Genomic DNA, 8,810 nt, shown 5'->3' with positions numbered 1-8,810 from the left:
ATTACCTGTACAGTCAGTTTCTGCATATTGTCTCTGTTCCTTTCTGGTTGATGTTACTTTTGGGCTTTCTCTTTGCTTAAAGGATCCTCCTTTAATATTTCTTGCAGGGCTGGTTTAGTCAATTTCTTTTAGTTTCTGTTTTTCCTGAAAGCTTTTCATCTCTCCTATTTTGAATGACAGCCTTGCTGGATATAGTATTCTTGGCTGCAAATTTTTCTCATTTAGCACCCTGAATATATCATGCCTGTCCTTTCTGGCCTGCTGCCAGTCTAATGTGTCTACCCTTGTAGGTTATAGACCTCCTGTCCTGAGCCGCTTTCAGGATTTTTCTTTGTCTCTGAAATTTGCAAGCTTCACTATTACATGTTGATATATTGACCTATTTTTATTGATTTTGAGGGGGGCGGTTCTCTGTGCCTCCTGGACTTGAATGCCTGTTTCCTTCCCCAGATTGAGGAAGTTCTCAGCTATAATTTGCTCAGATATATGTTCTCCCCCTTTCTCTCTTTCCTCTTCTTCTGGGATCCCAATTGCTCTAGTACTGTTTCACTTTATGGTATCACTTATCTCTCAAATTCTCCCCTTGTGCTCCAGTAGTTGTTTATCTCTTTTTCTCAGCTTCTTTATTCTCCATCATTTTGTCTTCTGTAACATTAATTCTCTCTTATGCCTCATTTATCCTAGCAGTTAGGACTTCCATTTTTTATTGTATCTCATTAGTAGCCTTTTTTATTTCGACTTGATTAGATTTTAGTTCTTTTATTTCTCCAAAAAGGGATTCTCTAGTGTCTTCTATGTTTTTTCAAGCCCAAGATATAAGTGAATTTGAGTGATGTCTAGGAGAGCGGTAGCAGGAACAAGGAAGGGCAGAAGGTCAGAAGGGAAAAAGATCAAAGATGTTACCAAAGGGCTGAAGGAGGAAGAGCCAGAGAGGGAAACAGTAGTAGCTCAAGACTTAGAGTGGCAATTAATTAATCCAACAATAACTGAGCACCTACTATGAACCAAATGCACTGCCAAATTCTGCAGTAAAGAGCATAATGAAATGTTGTAGATGCAATGCTGACATCTGCACCGGATGGAGTGGGACTCAACAGAGAAAAGGCTGAGCTTACACAATAAGGAGAGAGACTGAGTGTCACAAGAAACATCATAGAGGAGATGATGTATGAGTTGTGTCTTGAAAGATGAATCACATTTTCTAGGCAGGCAGGGGAAGGAAGTGTATTCCAGGCAGAGGAACTGCATGAGCAAAGGCCTACTTTGTCATGTTGGTTACAGTCCAGGAAATGCAAGTATTTTGCCATGGCTGGTGCAGTGGGGAATGAGGGTCAGGTGGGGATGGGGAATGGAAGAGGAAAGGCTGGAGAAGAAGGACAAGACCAGGTAATGGAGGACCCTAAACAAATCTTACCTTAGAGGGAATGGAGAGATGGCTAAAGAGGAGTGACACGGTCACATTGGGTTTAGGCAACAGAACATAGGAGGGACTGGGGACGGGCAGGCAGCAGATGGCAAGTCCTTTACCATTCCAGAGCTCTGACCAGAGGCAGTGGCCATAGGGAAGCAAAGATGGGGCAGAGAGGTGATGAATCTAGTCATTTATTACTTGTAAGAGGAAGGTATGGGAGAGAGGAGCTCAGGGTAGCTCCCAGATTTCTGCATTGTGTCACTGACTAATAGTGCAGATATAAAAGAAAGGGGTGTAGGATTGGACAAATAATGTGTTTATTCTTCAACACATTGACTTCAGGGTGCTCATGGAACATTCAGGCAGAGGTGTGGTGAGGGCACACAGGCCTGGGGCTCATGAAAGAGATCTAGATTTGTGTGGTAGACAGTCCTAGTTCTGGCCCACAACCAGTTCTCCTCTCCTCTGGCCCAGAGCCTCACCTGTGGTTGGGTGGTGCCATGTGACTTGTTGTGGCCAACAGACTATGAATGAAAGTGATGTATTCCCTTTGAGTTGAAGCATTTAATCACTGAAGTAAAACCTCTTCTGACCCCTTCTCCTGCAGGGCGATCATGGAGATTTTGTGGTATGAAGGTAAGTTTGTAGACTCTGAAGCTGGATCACTGTGTCATCATATGGAGGACAGTTTCTCTGGAGGGTCACTTGGACCTGTGGTGGATTCTCTATGAGCAAAAAATAAGCTTTTCCATGTTACACGAAGATTTGGGGGTAGTTTCTTATCTCACTTAACCTAACCTATCCTGCCTAATACAATTTGAGATACAGATGAGGAAATCATCAGCATACACGTGATAGTAAAAGCCATGGGACGGCTAAGATTGTCCAGGTAGTCTGTAGAGTGGGAATAAAAATTCATAGGACAGAACCCTGAGGAACACCAATATTTAGGAAGGAGGCAGACAGTTGTCAGCTAAGGAAATTGAGAGGAAGCAGTGATAGCAAACACACGGTATTAGAAGCCAGGGAGGAAAGGAAGGAAGGAAAACTGTGGCCAGTAACACCAGATGCTGCCGAGAGGGAGGCCCAGTAACACGAAGACTGGAAAGAGTGGACTGGATTTGGAATGAAGGGATCATGATCTTTTCTGCGAATGCAGCTTAGGGTGTGGCAGTGGTGGAGAATAAGACTTCAGTGGGTTGAACGGTGAACACGAATCCCAGGACATAGATTGGATCTTTAAAGAGATCCTCTTGTTAAAGAACACCAACCAACGCTGGATGAAACATTTTAAACACTAGATTTAAAAATGCGTGGCTGAACTGGATGTTGGAAATCCTCAAAGGTAGAAAGGAAGCAGGTTGAGTGAGACCTGGAGTTGGTCTTTGCTCCGGAAATAGCCACTAATTTTTGTTGACCCAGAGCTAGGGTCAAAAGGCCATGTCCATGAGATCAGGAAACCAAGTCTAAAGCCTGCACAAAGGGGGGGAATTTGCATCAGGCCCTCTGAAAGGAGACCCACAGAGGGTGGATTAGGAAGAAAGCCACACCACAGGTGGAAATGTTAAGGATCCTTGTTGTACTAGCTTTTGACAGCAGCATAACAATCACACATTTCCAGGCCTAAAAGAGTACACATTTATTCTCTCAGTGTCTGTGGGTTAGAGGCTTGGGTACAGTTTACCAGGGTTCTCTGCTTAGGGTCTCACCGCGGTGCCGTGCAGGTATTGGCTGGGGCCTTGGTTTCATCAGAGGCTTGACTGGGGAGAGATCCTCTTCCAAACTCCATTTGTTACAAGAATTCATTTCCTTTCAGCTGTATGACTAAGGGCCCCAGCTTTTTACTGCCTGTCTGCTGGCGCCTGCCATTCACTGCCTGTGGCCCTGTTCATAGGTAGTTCACAACATGGCAGTCCACTTCTTTAAGGCCAGCAGGAGAGTCTTGCCAGGCTGCTAGGATGGTCTTATACAGTGTAATGCAGCAGTGGGAGTGACTTCACATCACCTTTGCCACATAAAGTAACCCAATGGAGGGAGTGGTAACATATCGCCTTTGCTATATATTGTATTCATTAGATGCAAGTCACAGATTCCATCTGTGCTCAGGGGAGGGGATTTTACTGAGGGTGACATGAGGGCAGCACTGTGGGGCAGTGCAGAATTCTGCCTGTCACACTGGCTTATTCTAATCTTGGCTCTGGGCAGAGGACAAAGAGAAAAACAAAACAACTTTTCTTTGAGGAATCTCTAACCACAAATCCGACTTCAGGAAGTTTTGGGCCAGATTTTGTTCTCCTTGTGGTTCTGTATCTTTTTTTTTTTTAATCATTCATTTCACAATACTTTCTAATTTCCTTTCTAATTTCTTCCTTGATGCATGGATTATTTAGAAATGCATGTCTTAATTTCCAAATACATGTGGATTTCCTTATCATTTTGTTAACAACTTTTAAGCACAATTGCTCTGTGATCAGCAAAAATATTATGCATGATTTCAATCTTTAAAATCAGTTGAGGCATGCATTATGCAATATTATATGGTCAATTTTTGTATACTATTTCTTTTTTTTTAAGATTTATTTATTTGAGTGAGAGAGAGAGCATGAGGAGTGGCAGACAGAGAGGGAAAGAGAATCTCAAGTCGATTCTGCACTCAGCACAGAGCCCTACACGGGGCTCGATCTCACAACCCTGAAATCATGACCTGAGCCAGAACGAAGAGTCAGAGGCTTAACTGACTCTGAGCCACCCAGGGGCCCCTTGTATGCTATTTCATTGGTACTTGAGAAGAATGTGTAGCCTGTGATTATTGGGAGTAGTGTTCTATATATCTCTTTTAAGTAGTTTGTTGTTTTGTTCAAATTCTATAACCTGCTTATTAATTTTTTAGTCACTGATGTAATTATGAATTTGTCTACTTCTACATAAAAATATTTTAAAATCCCAAGAGTTGATATTTACACTTACAAAGTTCACTTAGATTTACTCACATATTTAACAGCTATGTTTTTCTTCCTTTTTCCCTGTTTCTGGCATTTTCTGTGGGATCATTTTCCTTTTTTTAAAAAAGATTTTATTTGAGAAAGAGAGAGAGAGAACAAGCAGCGGTGAGGGGCAGAGGGACAGAGAGAGAGAGAGAGAAGCAGACTCTGCAGAGCAGGAAGCTCAACACGGGGCTCGATCCCAGGACCCGGGGATCATGACCGGAGCCGAAGGCAGACGCTTAACCAACTGAACCACCGAGGAGCCCCATTTTCCTTAATACCTTTTAGTCTTTCAACAAAGTGCCACTGGTTGCTAACTCATTTTTAGTTCTCTCAAAATCTTTCTCTTTCATTCTTAAAAGATACTTTTACTGCTATAGAATTCTAGTTAGGTAATTTCCCCCCACATATCGACCATTTCGTGTCATGATCTTCTGGCCATGAGCTCTTTAAATATCGCCTCTGCCTCATTTTCTTTGGGAATTCCAACTACGTATTAGACCTTATTTTATCTTCTCTGTCTCCAACTCTCCCTTTGGTATTTTTCATCTTTGTCTCTCTCTTCTTCCTTCTAGATATTCTAAATTATTTCCAGTTCATAATTGCTCCATTCACCTTTGTCTAATCTGCTATTGACAGTGGCCAACTGAGCTAATATTTCTATGTATTTTTTTCAGTTCTAGAATTTGTATTTTTCAAATTTTGTTTCTTTTAAATGTTATTTTTGTCAACATTTTCAAACTTGACTTTCATCTGCATTAATACAGTAAGCATAATTAGTTTATGGCTTATTTAGTTCTTGCTTACAGATCCTTATCTCCTAATCATCTGATTATCTTTTACTGTAAAATTGGGTTTGAAAATCGTTTGTAGAAGAAAAGACTAGGATCGTGTTTTGTTCCTCTAAACCAGGTTTCTTGTATTGCTTTTGCCAGGAACCTGGGGGCACCAGCTATCTGGGATCACCTTAATCCAAGTTCAGGGCTGAGTGTTCATGGAGTCGTCCGCTCACAGCAGGGTGCTGGCCGTGGAAGGGCTGGGTTTTTTGGTCTTCACCAAAAGCTGACTGTGTGTGTGTTGGTGGTAGGCAGTGGTGATGTTTACTTGGGTCTCCGTCCTCAATGGGTCCTGAACTCCATCTTTCACTCCTCTAGTCCTGTGAGGTCACCAAAAGAATAGCTTAGTCTCTTAGCTATCTCTTTCAGACTGGCAAATGCTCCCACAGCATAAGTGGGCCCAAGTCCTAAACTCACCTCTCTGAATTTCCACTGTCTCTCAGTTCTTGGCCTGATAATTTCTCATTACCTCTTTGTGCTTTAGTATTCTTAAGATATGTTTTATATCTCATCCAAATGTTAACAATTTCTTCAGTTGGACAGTTGGTCTGAATTACCTAGTCTACCATTACTGGAAGCAAATGTTACAAGATTTTGCATTTCAATTGCGTTTTCGCCCCAATAACAAAGTTCCAGGAATCTACATCTTAATTTTATTTCTTAACAACAAACAAAATTTAAGGTACATTTTATACTAATAAAGAATAGAGAGTTTTAGAATAAATGTTATATAAAAGAGGTACCAGACCTTAACAGAGAACATCAAAAATTTTAATGGAAAACACTTAACACCTAATACATGGAGAAACACAATCCTTAATTACTTCCTTTAGTGTCATTTATCTTGTTCCTCTATCTCCTGCAGTTCCTGGAAACTGGAATTTCCATCTTAAGCCTTGATAGATTCAAGTTAATTATTTTTGGCTAGATTACATCATAGGTGATATTGTCTACTTTATTTTTAATCACATCAGGAAACATTTCTGGTTATCTCACCATGAAGGATGTTAAGAATAGCCACTGAATTAGGGTGATTGACTTGACTGGAATGGTCTTCAGATTATTAATTATCATTAATAAATTTTTTTATGCTCACTGTAAAACTTATAACAAAGACCTAACATTTCCTTTTTTTCATTGACATTGTAATCTATTTCTTTTGCAAATACAAAAATACTTCAAATTCAATTAGATGTTTTCATATCATGTACTTAAAAAATAATCATGATACTCTAATCTGCAGACTGCACAGCCAGTCACCACACAGCCTGTTGGTAGGTCCCAAACCACATCTACCACATAGAAATACATTTCTGATAATTTGAAGGTAGAGATTTGGAGTTGGGGTCTGGAGTTTTGCCTCTAGGACCCCTGCTCGGCTTATCACCTCTTCTGGCTGCTGGCAGGCTTCACTTTGGGTTGACACCATACTCCTTGGACACAGGTAAACAAATTCCTCCAGCACATCCATGACCCCTTGCCCAACAGAAGCAGCATGTGCTCTACAACTGGCCACTATTGCTTATGTCCGGGTGGCAGAGCACTCTCTCTTGGCAATGTTTCAGTGTTGCTGAGTGCAGGATGTCACTCATCCGGTTCTCTGGTTCTGGGGACTGTGGGGGCCTGTTCTCAGAATCTGCTCGGACCAAGTGGCCTGGTGAGGAGCCCCAGATGAAGCTGTTCTCAGCTTGAAATCATTGGCCCGAGGATCAGCCTGGCTGCCCCACATATTAAGGAGTAGTATCTCCTGGCATATTTTCCAACTGTGGCAACCTATCCGGGAAGCTCTGAGTTTGTGCAAAGTCTGCAAACTGGAAAAGTTTAGACGTGTGAGGAACAGCAAAGAATAGGTGGCCAAAGCAGAATGAACAGGGAGAGTGGTAGATGAGGTCAGAGAGATTGCTGGGGACCAGATCATATAGTACCTTGTAAATAATGGTAAGAATTAGAGTCTATTCTAAATGGGGCATTACAAAGTTTTATGCAGGGGAGTGATAGGATTTGACTTATATTTTATAATAAATATAAGGGGTGCAAGTGTGACAACAGAGAATTGTAGTAGCCCAAGTGAAACATGGCAGCTTGGATTAGGCAGTGGTAGCAGGGGACAGATTTATAATCAGTTTTGAAAGTAGAGGTAAACAAGACTTGCTGATGGATTAGATAGAAAAGTGAAAGGGTGGGGTGCCTGGGTGACTCCATCAAGTGTCTGCCTTCAGCTCAGGTCATGGTCCCAGGGTCCTGGGGTCTAGGAGCCCCATATCATCAGGCTCTCTGCTCAGGGGGGAATCAGCTTAGTCTGCCTCCCCACCCCCCTTGTGCTTGCTCTCTCTCATAAATAAAATCTTAAAAAAAAAAAAAAAGTGAAAGGGACTAAGGCTGACTCCTAGTTTTTTGGGCTGACCAACTTGGGTGCATGGTGGTACCATTATCTGAGATGGAGAAGACTTAGTGAAGAGCAGGCTGGGGGTGGAGACTGAGAGATCTATTTTTAACTTACATTTGAGATGTCTTTAAGGTATCCAATAGGTGTGTAGACAATACAAGTGAGGATAAGTAGTGTTCTGGAAATTATTTTATGTAGGTCTATTTCCCCACTGCCTTTCAAACCTTTACGACCAACTGTGATCTATCTTTTGTCCCTGCTATTCAAACAAAACTACTCTAAGAAGGGCCAGAGACTTCCAAGCTATTAACTCTAATGGGCACTTTGAGTCCTCTTAATCTCCCTGAAAAAGTGGCTCTTCTGACATGGAACTCTCCAAAGTCTTGATTTTTGACACTGCTCTCTCCCAGTTTTCCTCCAGTAACTGGCTATTCCTTCTTTTGCGGAATTCTCTATCATTTCTGAAACACTGATGTTCTTTCATGGCTCTAAGACTTACTCTTTCTTGAAATCACAGTGAATAATAGTACCTCCCATTCTCTTCCCTTTCAAGCAAGAAAGCCGTGACTCACATTGATTACTCCCTTCTTCCATATTCTGCACACTCAAGTCCCACTAATGTTGCCTTCAGTGTTTCTCAATTCCCTCCTGTCCAACCTCAGTGACAAGGCCTTTGGTTAAGGTCTTCAATGTCTTTTGGCAGAATGACCCTGCAGCTGAGCTAGCTTTGCCTCTCTCTGAACTGTCCTCTACTGTTGATAGTGCCTTTTCTGGAACAAAAATCTAGTTGTCATTCCTCTGCTTAAAACCTTTCACTGGCTCCCCTGTCCTCAGAACGAAATCCAACCGCTAAACACAGTATTTAAGGACCCTAATATAACTCCTTATATTTCACTCGAGTTAACTTCTTGAATTTTAAAAATGTTACTCTCCTACATTAGCTTCTCTACAATCACAAATACTGCTCCTTCTTTCTGGACCCAACCCCTCATTCTTTTGGCTAACTTCCTCTTTCAAATGCCAGCTCAGCCTTTCTTTTGTGACCTCTCACCTTTCTGCTCTCTCCGTTTTACTGGATATTCATTGACTTCTTGGGATTAGATTTTTGCTTTATTATTTATTCAGGTTAACATTTATTAATAGGCTAGTTATTGTGGTGGTTCATAATGTGTCAAGTGGGTTAGGCTGAACTA

Source organism: Zalophus californianus, chromosome 4 (genome assembly GCF_009762305.2).
Source record: "Zalophus californianus isolate mZalCal1 chromosome 4, mZalCal1.pri.v2, whole genome shotgun sequence".
In the NCBI taxonomy this organism is placed as follows: Eukaryota; Metazoa; Chordata; class Mammalia; order Carnivora; family Otariidae; genus Zalophus; species Zalophus californianus.
Note: the sequence above shows the minus strand (reverse complement) of the source record.